Raw genomic sequence first — 16,144 nt, 5'->3', positions numbered from 1 at the left:
TAAACTGACGAAGTGAAGTGTACTATATGTACTAGATAACCATTTCCTTAGTCTTTTGTCATTTTTAGTTTTTTAAGTTTGTTTTTGGATTTATCTTTCCCTAATGTGAGATGATGAAAAGGTGATAAAGCAAGTGAAATATGGATGATTATGGTGATCTCTAAGTGGTTTTCCAAAACTTAAAAGAAAGAAAGCTTTAAAATAACTGCAATGAAATCGATTCTTAAAAAGAAATAAAGACATCAAACAATGAACTAATGACATCAGCCCAGTATCTTTGTTGCTGAATGAAAATGAAAGTGAAATCTACACTAAATTCAATTAAAAGTAAGAACAACTAATCCACACTATTTCAACTCTTCAACTCAATCTTCCTTGTCTAAAGATATCATGAAATGTTAAGCAATGTGAAATCTAAAAGAAGTTAAACTGCATAAAAGAAACTAATCACACTACTTTAACTCTCTTGACCTTTTGCCTTTTAGCTTAATTTACCCTATGAGAAAAAATCATGAACAAGTCAAGCAATGTGAGATCTAAAGCAAACTAAATCAAGCTATAATGAGTGATATTCTGGTTCCTAATAAAGTTATTTGATTATAGAAAGAAACCGTTAACAGATGAATAGCATGATATCTAAGAGCAGAAAATAAATGTACAACTTAAGGAAATGACAGTACTGGAAATCAAACTTCAGAAAACAAGAGTCAGCGACAAAGACAAGATGATCTCGTATGCCAATAGTTATAAAAAGAAAAGGTGAAAAATTTCCCCGGGCTGCCTAAGAAAACCTGCAGAAAACACTGATTAGTTGTAACCATAAAAGAGCAGCAATGAAAATGTAAATCAACAGAAATAAAAAAGCTTTGTTATGTACAACTAATATACATGATGAAATAAAATGCAGCATTTAAATGACAACTGTACAACTAATATACATGAACAGGAAAAAAAGTAATGCAAGAGTTAAAGGACAACTGTACAAGACTTTAGTGAGCAGGGGCCCTCTGCCACTTCAGCCGTTTCAACGGACAGCTACAAGCTTAAGTTTAAACCAGTCTTCTCATATATTAAACAGCAACGTAAAAGTGCAGTGGGGAAATACAACAACTTCGAATTACATTACAAGAGATTAACTTTTTACAGCGTTCATGGATGCGTTATTTATAAGGAAAGAAAGCTAAACAAATTAACTAAATCTACGCTATTAACCACGTTGCCAGAGACACGTAAATCCTCTTCAGCCCGGATCTAGGTAACTGTCATCATGTTTATTAAATCTGAGAGGTATGGTTGTTGGATTCACGCTACCAGGATGTCTTCGTGGCTAAGGACTGTGCCACGTAGCTTCACGTGCTAAAAAACAAAGCTACGCAGAGCCGTGCCACCGTTGAACACTTCCGTTGACTATCCTTTGCCCCTTGTTTGATCGCGGGATTTTATGGGCATGCTGGATGATCTGGAGGGACACGTTCCATGTCCTTGAATCTTGTAACTTTCCCATGTGGCTCGTTTCTTCAGAGGACACCTGTAGCATGGTGTTTGACAAAACGGCTGCGGAATCCTGTGCTGGCTGCAGAAACCTGGGTCGGCTGCGGAAACTGCGAAGGTTCCGCAGCTGTCTGAAAAAAATTCTAAACCAAACAAGAGTCATCATCGTATTTAGAAAACCATGTCAAAAGCTCTTTTTTAAACTAAAATACAATGATTTAATCAACTTGGTGGATGAAATGAGTGGAAAAAGAAGGCTGAGAGGGTGTATAGGAAGGTGCAGGTTCGAGGCTCAACATACCCCCACTGTGAAGGTGTTGCATGTCCTCATGCAACCAAAACTTAGTTATTTTCCCTTAATCCATATGCTCTGAGGCTTCTGCAAGAACATATAGCCCTCTTCTCTTTCTCTTTGATGCTAAAATGGTCCTTGGTTTCCTGACTAGACATTTGAACTTAAGATTAATCAATGCCTGCTCAACTTTTTACACTTTTTCTTCAGCTTCCTGTTCTTCTTTTGCCATAGTCCTAAATGGAGCATAGTGTTATCATGGACAATCTTGTCTACCTTACTCTACTCTTTGAGTGCTTCATTTTCCTGTTTGATGTGCCTATTTAGGACTTCCAATTCAAACACTTCCTGTTTTAAAGACTGTACTTGTGCATCAAGTGGCAAGGTGGTGCTTGGTCCTGTAGCTGATTGTTCCAAGGACTCTAGGTAGTTATATACCTTTTGCTGATTAGGATCTACTTCAGGTGTCTTTCTTGGGCTAGGCTCAAAATCAAAATCTGGTGGAGGAGGAAGACTATCCTCTCTTTCTGGCCGAAAAGGGCTTTCATCACGTGGAGGACTTGATTCAATGTCTGGCTGAGTCGGAGCTTTTTCAGGTGTTTCTTCACCTAAATCAATAAAGTGTGATTGTTTTTCTTGGGTTACACTCTTCTTTCCTTTTAGCCTACTGCTCCTCCTCATGTGTGGACTAGTGCTCTTTTCCTGTGCACTCTGTTTTCCTTTTTGTTTCTTTGTTATGGCAGCAGCGTGAAGATGTACTAATCTTTCTACCAAAGTTTGAGAATCTTCCTCTATGGATGGTTCAGGGGATGGATAGGTTTCTTGAATGGTTATTTTGCCTTTTTCCTTCTTTTGTTTCTTGTTTTTAGCTCCCTCTTCTTCTTCTTTCTTAATAGTTTCCTGAATGTCTATTGTAGGAGAGTCTTGGGCTGTAATATTCTTTTCTTTCCTCCTACTTCTCTTTGGAATTTTTGGGGAACTTCTTCCAGAGGCTTCAGTCAGTTCTTGGAAGTGGTTTCTTATCAAAAACTTTTCCCAAGTATCCTTAGTGTTTTTCATCTGATCTTCAATAAGGATTTTTATGAACCCGTGATGGTAAAGATGGGGTTCAATATTGCCTATGTGTTTTTGAACAGTAGAGCTCATTTTCTTCAAGCTTGATAATAGAAAATAAGGAAAATTAAGGGTATAACCTTCCATAAAATTCATCATTAGCCTGGCATGATACATGTACATGGAACCAAAACGACCCTCGCATGTGATAAATTTCTAGATAAGTAATAACAGAGGGGACCATTCTTCTTTTATTGCATGCACAGGGATTCCTTTTGTAAATACAGAGGTATCCATACCTGGGTTTTGGAGCATGGTTCTCCATCCTTGATCGTCCACACTTCTGTTTTTGAACCACCTTTCACCTTCTTGCGGAAGACTTGTTGCAGCTGTTATTGTGGCCTCGGTCACTGTAAATTTTAAGTCTCCTATCTCCACTGCGTGTCCATTAAAGGACCGTGCAAAGGCTTTAGTCACTTCTTTGTTATAGCCCCTAAACTTTTGAATGAATCTCAGCCACCTTACTTTCTTCAACGACTCCTTCGTTTGAGGATAAACCTCCAGGTATTTTGGTCCTTCTGGTTCAGCTCTTAGTAGTTTTCCCATTCTCGGCCTTAAATTCCGACTGAAAGTTCTACTGCGTATCAAGGTTCAGGAAAAGAAAATGGGCTGATTACGGGATTCTTAGGGTAACTGGAGTGGCCGTAATCGAAGTTCAGGATGTATGTGGTGACTGTAGCCAGGGTTTGGAGCAAGCTGTAGTGGATGCAACGGAAATGGAGAACAGGGAATGGTATGAGTACCGAGGGAGTAAAGGGTAAGCAACAGTAACGAGTTCAACATCGAATGCATGCGGGAGTGAAGTGATAAATGGGCAGAATAACGGCTGAGTCCTTTTGGATCGGATGACTTGCGCACACGTCTCGGCAGACGGCTGCGGAAATTATGGTGAAGGAGAGCCGTAGTACAGTCGGTCATGTCTCAAAAGTACGGCCAATAAATGGGAGAGCAGTCCATCTCGAGTTTAAATTTAGAATGATCATGGGACCGATGTGGAATGACATCGTGGAAGAGGAGTGGTATGGGGCTTGCCGTATCAAATCATTGCATTTAGTGGAACTTGCCATGGTTTAATAACTATGCATAATAATGACATTGAATTGTTATTTGGTAGAGATTTTTGATCATACCTTTGGAAGTTTATCATTTCTTGATTAAGGCTTCTGACCCATTGTTGTTCTTTGATCTTGAAGATGCCCCATGTCTTTGCTGCACTTGGTGATGATGACACTAACCTTTGACTGTGATTTTTTTTTGAAAACAGAGTGATGTCGGCTATAAAGACAGAGTGATGCTGGATGCGGAAATCGTTTCTGGCTGCGAAAACTGGTTCTGGCTGCGGAAACGGTTTCCAGCTGCAGAAACTAAGACAACACCCCTTTAACTGCACAAAGATAGTTAGAGAAGAACTAACTAAATAAAATAGTCCTGAGAGGGACTTTTATAACTGAAATGGCAAATGAGGTGGAGTGAAGATGGAAAGAAAGAGAGACTTTTTTTTTTTTTTGGAAAATATAGAGTGTCAGGTGCCCCTGATTTTCACTCTACATTTTTTGTATACGACTGCCAATCTATGATTGGTTTTCAGGCTTATACAAAAGATTTTTTTTTCTTTTTTTTTTTTTCCTTTTTTTTTTGTTTTTTTTTTTTTCAACTGAAAGAAACAAAGACTAGGCTGATGGAGGAGAAGGATTCCTCTCCACCAACCTCATTGTAGAATTTTCTTGAAACATTTTGACAAATTCCTCTTTTAAGAGTGGCTTATGATAAATTTTCAATCGGTGGCCATTCACAATGAGAGGAGTTTGAAACTCATCAATGGTCTTGACTCAAACTACTCCATTGCTAAAGACTTCGTCAATCTCATATGGTCCAAGCCAATGAGTCTAAAATTTTCCTTTGAATTCTTTAAACTTGGAATCAAACAGTAACGCCCAATCTCCCTTTTGAAACTTTTTCTCTTTGATATATCTGTCATGCTACTTAGTTCTTTGGTGCTGAACTAGATCAGTCCTTAAAATTTCATCTTATCTTATTTCATCTAGCTCATTCAGCTGCTCCATTCTGTGCTTTTGGGCTTCTGATAGATTCATCCCCAACTGAACTGCCATCTTGAAAGTCTTGACTTGAAACTCAATGGGGAGCAGGACTTCTTTCCCATAAACAAGTTCATAGGGAGAATGTCCTGTTGTATTCCTCAATGTAGTTCTATAGGCCCATAAGGCTTCAGGAAGCCTTTCTGCCCAATCTCTTCTATGTAGATGAACAGTTTTGGTGATGATGTTCTCAAGGACTTTGTTTGTAGACTCCACTTGGCCATTTGCTTGCGGATGGTACGGAGTAGATTTTCTATGCTTGATTTTGTATTCTTCCATCAGCTTCTCCATCAAATTAGATGTGAATTGACTTCCCTGATCTGTTACAATTTCTCTTGGGACACCAAAACGAGTAAAAATATCCTCAAAAAGAAATTGAACAACTGAATTTTCAGTGGCAGAAGGCAATGCCTTGGCTTCTATCCATTTAGTAACATAATCAGTGCAAACCAATATATACTTCTTTTGTTTAGATGGTGTATTAATAGGTCCAATGAAATCTAAAGCCCATTTTTCAAAGGGCTCGATGAGTACCTGTGGCTGTAATGGCATTTCATTTGAAAGAGTTGGTCTCCCAACTCTTTGGCAGCTGTCACACCTCCTGACATATTGTTTTGCATCTTTGAAGAGAGAAGGCCAATAATATCCTAAAGAAAGGATTTTATAAGCTGTCCTCTTGTCAGCGAAGTGCCCACCGCATGGCTCATCATGACATGCCTTGAGGATGTCAGGCATTTCATCTTCCCGAACACATCTTCTGATCACACAGTCTAGCCCTGTTTTGAACAATTCATTAGAAATCCATGAATAACTCGAACTCTCCTGAATAATTCTTCTCCTTTCATTAGGAAATAAATGTGGAGGTAGTTTCCCTATAACCAAATAATTAGAAATATCTGCATACCAAGGAGTTTTAGTAGTTACTGCAAACAAATATTCATATGGAAACTTATCCTCTACAGGAGAATCTTCATTAGTATTTTGGATTCTAGACAAGAAATCAGCTACCGTATTTTGTTTCCCTGGTCTATCCAACACGGTAATATTGAATTCTTGTAAAAGTAAGAGCCATCTGGTAACTCTGCCATTAGTAACAGGTTTGTTCATTAGATATCTAATTGCAGAATGATCAGTATGGACAAAAGTTTCATAGCCAATTATATAGTGTCTAAATTTATTGATTGCATGAACAACAGCTAAGAACTCTTTCTCAGTCACAGTATAATTTAACTCAGTGGGAGTCAGATTTTTACTGGTGTAGTAAATGGCATAAGGAACTAAATCCTTTTGTCCCAATACAGCTCCTAGAGCTGTATCTGAAGCATCTGTAGAAATATGGAAAGGAAGTTTCCAATTTGGTCCTCTCAAAATGGGTGCTTCAGGTATTCTTGTTTTCAAAGTTTCAAATGCAGATTGACAGTCAAGATCCCAATTGAATTCACAGTCTTTTGTAAGTAATTTGAAGAGCGGAGATGCTATCTTGGTTAAGTTTTCAATAAATCTTCTATAATATCTAGTAAATCCAAGAAAACTTCTAACATCTCTTTGACAATTTGGAATAGGTAACTTGGAGATGACTTCAACTTTTGATTTATCAACTTTAATTCCATCTCCCGAAATATGATGTCCTAAAACAATCCCTTCAGTAAACATCATAAAACATTTTTCATGACTTAATGAAAGATTTGTTCCTTTACATCTTATAAGGACTTTTTCCAAATTTTCTAATGCCTCTTCAAATGAATTACCATAAACTGTAAAATCTTCCATATAGACCTCTACACAATCATGGATTAGATCGGAAAAAATTCCTAGTACTGCCCTTTGAAATGTGGCAAGTGCATTACATAATCCAAAAGGAAGTACTCGGTAGGCAAAAGTTCCCCATGGACAAGTAAATGTGGTCTTGTCCTGATCTTCAGGTGCTACCTGAATTCGATTATAGCCACTAAAACCATCCAAAAATGAAAAATACTTTTTACCTGCTAAAGTATCTAATACCTGATCAATAAAGGGTAGAGGAAAGTGATCCTTCAAAGTTGCTTTGTTCAATTCCCTGTAATCAATGCAAACCCTCCATTTACCATTCTTTTTAGGTACTATAACCAAGGGAGAAACCCATCGGCTATCTGAAATTGGATAAATGAAGTTTACCTTGAGTAGTTTTTCGAGCTCTTCTTTCACTATCTCCCTAAGGTTTGGATTCATCCTTCTCTGAGGTTGTCTAATTGGTATACTGTTTTCTTCGATGTAGATGTGATGAATGCAAGTCTTAGGGTCGATACCTTTCATATCGGTATACTTCCATGCAAATGCAGTAGAATGCTTTTGCAAGAGTTTGGTTAACTTTTCTTGTTGTGATCTTTCCAAGTTTCTGTTGATATTCAATGTTTTCCCTAGGAGGATCTCAATGGTGGAACTACCAAACTCTTCCATAGAGAAAAGAGACATCTGTCTAGAGGATAGATACTCAATGTTGGCATCCAACTGAAATTTTGTGTAGTCATATTCTGAAAATGTTCCAAAGTTTTCTTGTGTTTAGAATTTGACTATCTTCTCTAACCTCATAAATGGTAAGGATAGGTTGTATAATATCTTCATCATCGACCCACTCATCTTCTTCTATTTTTGTTATTGCCTTTGCTGGAGGATACAGATTGAACTTCTTTGTTGAATTACCATCTGAAATATACATATCCCCAGACCTACAACTGATAAAAGCATCAAATGTCGCTAGCCAAGGTCTTCCTAAAATAAGAGGATGTCCTCCTAGATTACTCTTGGGAGTTAAAATCATGAAATCGACTGGATATTCCCAAGAGTCTAAGGAGACTGGAATGTCTTCTACTACACCATCTGGTTTGATAATTGATCGATCTGCAAGTTGCAGTAAAGTAGGTGTAAAGAGAAGATTAGGAAGTTTTAGTTGTTCCATAGTCTGTCTACTCAGAATGTTGATAGCAGCCCCTAAATCAATCAGAGTATTTGGAATTTCAATTCCATTGATATGTGTTTTGACAATTGGACTACCGGGATCTATATACTTCTGCATGGTAATTTTACCCATCATGATATCTGCAATTTTTCCTACTAGGTGGATTCTTCTTGTGTCTCTTGGTTTCATTCCTGGTCTTTTAAGGCTCAACTCCTTTATTGTTTTTGCTAGAATAGGAATCTCTTTAATGGCTTGTAACAAGGGAATCTTGATACAGACATTCTTCAATTCATCTAGAAAATTATAGTCAGGCAACCAAATTTGTTTTTCCACTCCTTTGTCAATTTGTAATCTTTTAGGAAAAGGAGGTGTGGATAAAGATGCAGGTTGCTCAACTATGGGAGTTGTGGGGGTTAACTCTTTTTATTTTTCTTTTTGAGTGTTTGGGTTTTGAAGAGATGCTTCAGAACCTTTATTGGCTTCAAGAGACTCTTCCTCAAAAATGTCTTGTTTTTGGGCATCTATAGAAGGCTTATCTAAAATTCTACCAGATTTGGGTTGTACATCATTGAGAGGAACAATCATATAGGTAGGAAATTGTTGTCCTTCTACCATATAAGCATTTTGAGGGTTTTTATTATTGGGGTTTGGCAATGGGTGGGAAGGAAGTTGATTTGACTGTTGGAATGGAAGCAAGAGTTGAGAATTTGGATTATGTTGAGAAGGTTGTTGTTGTTGAAATGGTAATGATAATTGTGGATTTTGATTTGGAAATTGTAAAGCTTGTTGATTTGGAAAAGATGGAGGATATTGATAAAATTGAGAAAATCTTCCATAAGGATTTTGCATACCTTGTGCCCATGTTTGAAAAGGATTTTGAGATTGGGACCAAGATTGCCAAGGATTCCAATTTGGTGGGTTTTGAAAGTTCATAGAGTTGTTAAACCCTTGATTTTGTTGCCCTTGCCAAGGTCTCCTTGCCACAAAACAGAGAGACTCAATTTTATTTGGATCTTCTTGAAAGACAGCTTTAAGGCCAGGGATTGAAGGACAATTCTTGGCCTCATGATTTTCTGAACAAATTACACATGTGTCTACAACTTTTGCATCCAAGGGACATTCCCTTAGAGCATGTTTTTTTCGGCATTTTGGGCAAAATATGGCCAAAGCCTCGGCCTCTGCTTTCTGCTTATTATGTATCTTAAGGGTGTCTAGTTGTTCACTAAGACTCCCTAAGATATCAATTTTGAATTCATCCAGCATATTGCCAATCTCAGCCCTACTTACTGAACCAATTGCAGATTTATTTGCTCTAATGAGAGAAGGATCTCTAGGTCCCTTTTTAGTTTTAGATTTTCCCCTTCAGAGATGGATACATAGCTCAGCTATATCATGGAGTGAAAGTTGAGATATATCTCCCTTCCCCATCATGTTCAAAATATCTATCCATTCATCTCTGATGGCTTTTAATAGAAGCGCTTTTAAGGTATCCTCATTTACATTACTCATTTTTTCTCTTTTCAGGTTGTATTGGAATCTTTCAAGCAAATCTTCATCTTCTCCTTGCACCATTTTGAATACCTCATCCTTGTGATTGGTGGGCATACAATAGTCTAGGTACCTATCCAAAAATGTTTGTTTCATGTCATTCCAAGACCTAATCGATTGAGGGAGTAACCCCATGAACCTTTTCAAAGCTGCTCCTTTCAATGTTGAAGGAAACATTTTGAGTTTTTGAGAGTCTTCCAAATAATCATAAGTTCGACACACGACCTCAAACTCAAATAGAAATGTTTCAGGGTCGTCATTTCTTATCCCATGAAAGTTTGGGAGGACAGATGGTGAGATGTTTTTCATGGTTGCTTGAGAGTCTTCATCAACTATAGGAAACCCAAATGAGTTATCTCCATCTGTATTTCCCCAAATGTTACCTCTACCTTCTCCATTATTTCCTCCTCCACCTCCTCTACCTCTACCAAATCCGTTTACTCTTTCCTCTGTCATGATAGTTTCCCTAGACACTTCAGAGTCTTCTGGTTCCTCTATTAATGGTGAATGAGGAGGAATTCCTCCCTCTTCTTCCTTAGGTGATTCTACTTCTTCAATTACAATTTGTCCTCTTGTGGAAGGAAGGAAAGGGTCTCTTCCTAATTCAGACTCGATAGATGGTGTGGGTGAGTCAACTACTGCTTCTTGAATTCCAGGGACCGTAGGACTAGGAGTGTGGGTTGGAGATGATGAAGATGTCTCTTTTCTATCCCTTGAAGTGGATGGACTTGTAAAAATCAAACTCTTAGCCCTAGCTAAAAACCTTCCCCTAGAATCTCTTGCTCTATGCATGTCATTTTTATTTTTTCTTCAATTTGGGGTAATAATTCCTTTTCTGATCTTCCAGGTCACTCTAGGTGCAAGAAGAGAGCATACTTAAGAAACTATTAAACCAATAACTTTCTCTTTTCTAATCCTCCAAATCACTCTAGGTGTAAGAGGAGAGCATACTTTGAGAGGTTATTAATTTTCCTTCCTTGAAATTTTCTTGTTATTATATCTTTTTTTTTTATAAGAATTTGGCTACCTAATTTCACTTCCCCGGCAACGGCGCCAAATTGTTTGGTCAATTTAGTGAGGTCTAAATTGCTACTTTAAAATGTCAACCCGGGGTTCGTAAACTGACGAAGTGAAGTGTACTATATGCACTAGATAACCATTTCCTTAGTCTTTTGTCGTTTTTAGTTTATTAAGTTTGTTTTTGGATTTATCTTTCCCTAATGTGAGATGATGAAAAGGTGATAAAGCAAGTGAAATATGGATGATTATGGTGATCTCTAAGTGGTTTTCCAAAACTTAAAAGAAAGAAAGCTTTAAAATAACTGCAATGAAATCAATTCTTAAAAAGAAATAAAGACATCAAACAATGAACTAATGACATCGGCCCAGTATCTTTGTTGCTGAATGAAAATGAAAGTGAAATCTACACTAAATTCAATTAAAAGTAAGAACAACTAATGCACACTATTTCAACTCTTCAACTCAATATTCCTTGGGAAAAGATATCATGAAATGTTAAGCAATGTGAAATCTAAAAGAAGTTAAACTGCATAAAAGAAACTAATCACACTACTTTAACTCTCTTGACCTTTTGCCTTTTAGCTTAATTTACCCTGTGAGAAAAAATCATGAACAAGTCAAGCAATGTGAGATCTAAAGAAAACTAAATCAAGCTATAATGAGTGATATTCTGGTTCCTAATAAAGTTATTTTATTATAGAAAGAAACCATTAACAAATGAATAGCATGATATCTAAGAGCAGAAAATAAATGTACAACTTAAGGAAATGACAGTACTGGAAATCAAACTTCAGAAAACAAGAGTCAGCGACAAAGACAAGATGATCTCGTATGCCAATAGTTATAAAAAGAAAAGGTGAAAAATTACCCCGGACTGCCTAAGAAAACCTGCAGAAAACACTGATCAGTTGTAACCATAAAAGAGCAGCAATGAAAATGTAAATCAACAGAAATCAAAAAGCTTTGTTATGTACAGCTAATATACATGATGAAATAAAACGCAACATTTAAATGACAACTGTACAGCTAATATACATGAACAGGAAAAAAAGTAATGCAAGAGTTAAAGGACAACTGTACAAGACTTTAGTGAGCAGGGGCCCTCTTCCACTTCAGCCGATTCAACGAACAACTACAAGCTTAAGTTTAAACCAGTCTTCTCATATATTAAACAACAACATAAAAGTGCGGTGGGGAAATACAACAACTTCGAATTACATTACAAGAGATTAACATTTTACAGCGTTCATGGACGCGTTATTTATAAGGAAAGAATGCTAAACAAATTAACTAAATCTACTATATTAACCACGCTGCCAGAGACACGTAAATCCTCTTCAGCTCGGATCTAGGTAACTGTCATCATGTTTATTAACTCTGAGAGGTATGGCTGTTGGATTCACGCTACCAGGATGTCTTCGTGGCTAAGGACTGTGCCACGTAGCTTCACGTGCTCAAAAACAGAGCTACGCAGAGCCGTGCCACTGTTGAACACTTCCGTTGACTATCCTTTGCCCCTTGTTTGACCACGGGCTTTTATGGGCGTGCTGGATGATCTGGAGGGACACGTTCCATGTCCTTGACTCTTGTAACTTGCCCATGTGGCTCATTTCTTCAGAGGACACCTATAGCATGGTGTTTGACAAAACGACTGTGGAATCTTGTGTTGGCTGCAGAAACCTGGGTCGGCTGCGGAAACCTGTGTCGGCTGCGGAAACTGAGAAGCTTCCGCAGCTGTCTGAACAAAATTCTAAACCAAACAACAGTCATCGGCGTAGTTAGAAAACCATGTCAAAAGCTCTTTTTTAAACTAAAATACAATGATTTAATCAACTTGGTGGATGAAATGAGTGGAAAAAGAAGGCTGAGAGGGTGTATAGAAAGGTGCAGGTTCGAGGCTCAAAAAGTACTACAGGAAGATAATCAATCCAGATGAGGTACATTTTGTCAAAGCCAAAAAGAAGGCCCAACTCAGAATCAAAGAGCAATTAGGTCCCTTTATTTGTAATAGCTGAGAAGCTGGAAAGGAGGTAGATGAAATCCTTCAAAGGTTAAAACTGAAACTGAGCTTCATATGGAGGTATGATCCTTTTGACTTCATCTACAATAGAAGATAGAAAAACAAGATGTCTCCCTTCATTCATCACCAAATCCCTGAAATAGAAAAGTATGCCAACCAATTGGAATGGGTGGAAAACACTTTAGTGGACATGGATAGTACTGAAGTTGCTATGGAAAACAAACTAATTGATCTAGAGAAACAGCTTGATGAGGGTTCTTTCCTGCAGGTGCTAGGAGAATCATAGGTACAAGAAGAATCAAAAGTATAAGAAGAATCAAAAGAAATAGACCTATCAGAAGGACCAGAGAAATCAGAAATACCAGAGCAATCAGAGAAAACAGATAGACCAGAGGCCACCATGAGTAACCCCCTAGTCTTACAAACTACTCTAAATGAGGAGAAAAGCCTTAAGAGAAACAGGGAAGAAGCTACTACCTCAGGAAGAGCAACATCACAAGCTTATGCGGAGACAAGCTAGGCTAAGAGATAAAGTGTTAATCTTGTCTCTGAACAGGAATATACAGAAGAGACAACTGATGTTACAAGCACAAAAAGAGAAGGGAGCAGGGATGCCACTCCCTCTGGATGCATCCTAGAAACTTCCACATCACACACTCAGATGTGGGAAAGGCAACAAAGTGTTGATGTATCCTCTTTTAGAATGCCAACAGACAAAGATGAAGACATAAAAGAGAGATACAAAGAGATAAAGGCCAGAAATGAGAGGCTGAAATCCCAGACATATGCACAGTACGTGAAATTGACCCCTACCAATCAAACAAGGCTCATGTCAACCTATGATGTAAAAGAGGGGAAGATGCAAATGACCTTCATTAAGTTGACCACTCAACAGCCAAGGGAAGCAATAGATTTCAAAAGAGTGGATTTTGAAGTACTGGCAAGGGATATTCATCGCATTTACCAGATTCAGCTACATAAGCAAACTGGTGAGATGATTTATTCTACAATGACAGGGAAAGCCATAACATACCACCAGTTGCAGAACCCTTTAAATAATATATCAACACAGTTCCAATTGGAGAAGGCCTCTTCATAGGCCAAAGATACCAGAATCAAATCCTTAGAGGACTTAGTCATTGAGTTGGGACACAATCCCAAACATGTAAAGGCCATAGAAAAATTAATAAAGAAGAAGAATGATGATATAGCTTCTCTGAAGAAGCAGCTCAAGATTCCACAGTTGCATCACCCACAAACAATAGAAGTCTTGGAGGCACAAAAAGGACATGAAGAGCTCATGGAATTGGTGCTAAAGCTAAATGACCAACTAAAAGAGATAGAGAAAGAGTTAGACACATTGATTCACTCCAAACAAAGTGACCTGGCCACCACTTCTAGGACTACCATTCCTACTGTTTCTACTAGAGTTCCTTCTACATTGGCATCATCATTGGCACCTACAGCTCCACCTTCCACAACACTGCCAATCACAACTAAATCTACAGCAGTAGGCACACCAGTAGAGAAAACAACAAAGCTAGTAAAATCCATGGAGGAGATGTCCATACAAGCTACAGAGCTCAAAAGGCTAAAGGAGAAAGTGGCAAGCTTAGAAATTGACTATAATCTTTCCCAAATTCAACAAAGATAAGAAACACAGAAAGCCCTAAGGATGGGTCATAAAATTAATGTCCTAGAGAAATATTTGACACTGCAGAAGCCACTATGATAGATTAAAGAAATGCTCTGAGCCAATATCATTAACTCTATAAATGATATTTGGCCATCAATTCAATTTATATTTGAGCAAACAGAACTAGTGAAGATAGCTACTGAAGCTATCCAAAAAGTAAGGGAAGAGTTGGCTGATATTATTGAGGATGCCAATCAACTCATTCGCTTTCTAAACAACAAAAACAGACATGAGCTCCATGAGCTTGGCATAGAGGATAGGACTGAAGCCATCCTAGAGGTTAAAATGGTTCTTTCCAAAAGAAATCTCATGCTCAACTTAGAATAAAAATGCCATAACATGCAGGTAGCTGTTGACAGGCTCATGGCTAAATTTCAAATTTTGAGGGACAAAGACCTTCCTAGTCCTATGGTCATCCATGATAAACTCATGACCCGACTGGAATATAGTGATATACTCAGGAAGTTGGCCAAGGAACAAGCCAGTTCTTCAAGTATAAAAGCCCTGCCAACTGGAAAAGTATTATATGATACTTTGGAAAATCTATTTTTCCTATAACATGAGGTGAAACATTTGTTTGTCACCAAGCCCAATTTTGCAAAATACATAGAGGCAAATGAAATTTATAGAAGAATGATGAAAGTAAAGTTACCTAAGGATGAATGGTGGGAAAAAATGATAGATTTAATTTGAAAAAGTTTTACATCAGAAAGTTACCCCAGTAAATCTGAAGATAGTCAGGTGAAACAGGTGAAAGACAGATAAGCAGGGTCAAAGAGTAACAGAGTCAAAGAGTATCATTGAAAGATCAAAGTAAAGAAGACTCTAGCATGGAAATACCACAACCATCAGCCAGCTTAAAGGGCTTAAACTCAACATAAATAGCTAGCAACACCACAATAAATGGGACAACAAGAAACAATTTCACATCTGTCTCTATCTTCATGGATGAAGATATTTTATTTCCTAGATTAAATCTCAAACTGTTATGAGATATTTTGTAATTATTTTTTGTATAAATATTTCACATTTCGAAGTATGTAAGGTGGATTCAATGAAATTTCTATAGACTCTCTATCTCGACTCAAATTTCTATTGTATCAATGACTAGATTGGCTTGATGGATCAAGGAATAAATATTAGATATTGTACAAGATTCTTGTGTAAAGAGAAATACAAATAGGTATACTCTCATGTTTATTGTTATTTTTTCTATGTTTCTTCATAATTTTATTTGTTTCTCTAATATATAAATGTATAACAAGGAATGATATTTCAAAAATTGCTTAAATGCACTCTGTCTTCACTGTTTACATTCTAAATGTTTTCTGCTAAACTATCTTATTTAGGGAATTCTTAATTGCTCCTTAGCTTCAATAGTTTCTTCCCTGGTCTATAACAAAGGATTCTTAGTTTCCCTTTGTTCATGATCATCCTCTTTTCTTCATTCTGATCCCGGTCCAATGATTCTTCATTGCCCTTTCACTCTGGTTAGAAACATTTCATCCATTAGGCCTAAATATTTCCATTTTTCTTTGCTAGCCTACCCTGTGAAGGTTCCCTTTAATGATCTGGTCTAGTTATGCTATCCATTGATTGACTCCATAACCCAATGGCTTGACGACCTAGCTCTATCCATCTGCTCTAAGAATTCCACCAGCCAACCGTCAATTCAAAACAAAACCCTATGAACACTAAGAACTAGCCTAAAATCTCATAAAACAAAGCTAAATTATAAAGAGAGAACCGTCTCTGGACTTAGGTTGGCTAGAATCTAAGCCTAAAAGATAGGTTTGTGGTTACCTCTGATGATTCCTTCTTTTGATAACTTCTAGGGAAAACTTCTGAGTGATAACATGTCCAACTGAAAATATCCCAGAATTATTGAAAATGGGTTTTACATATCTTGATCTCATCAAGAGAACAATATGCA

General features: G+C 37.4%; 1 pseudogene; it reads left to right on the top strand.

Moving 5' to 3' along the window:
* Window positions 1-16,144, top strand: part of LOC149145148 (OBERON-like protein) — a 78,540-nt pseudogene that overhangs the window by 17,146 nt on the left and 45,250 nt on the right.

The sequence above is a fragment of the Pinus tabuliformis genome, chromosome X (genome assembly GCF_031772625.1).
Source record: "Pinus tabuliformis cultivar Carrire ecotype Pingquan chromosome X, CPIR1, whole genome shotgun sequence".
NCBI classification, from domain to species: Eukaryota; Viridiplantae; Streptophyta; class Pinopsida; order Pinales; family Pinaceae; genus Pinus; species Pinus tabuliformis.
The sequence above is the reverse complement of the archived record's forward strand: the minus strand, read 5'-3'. Positions and strand labels throughout refer to the sequence as shown.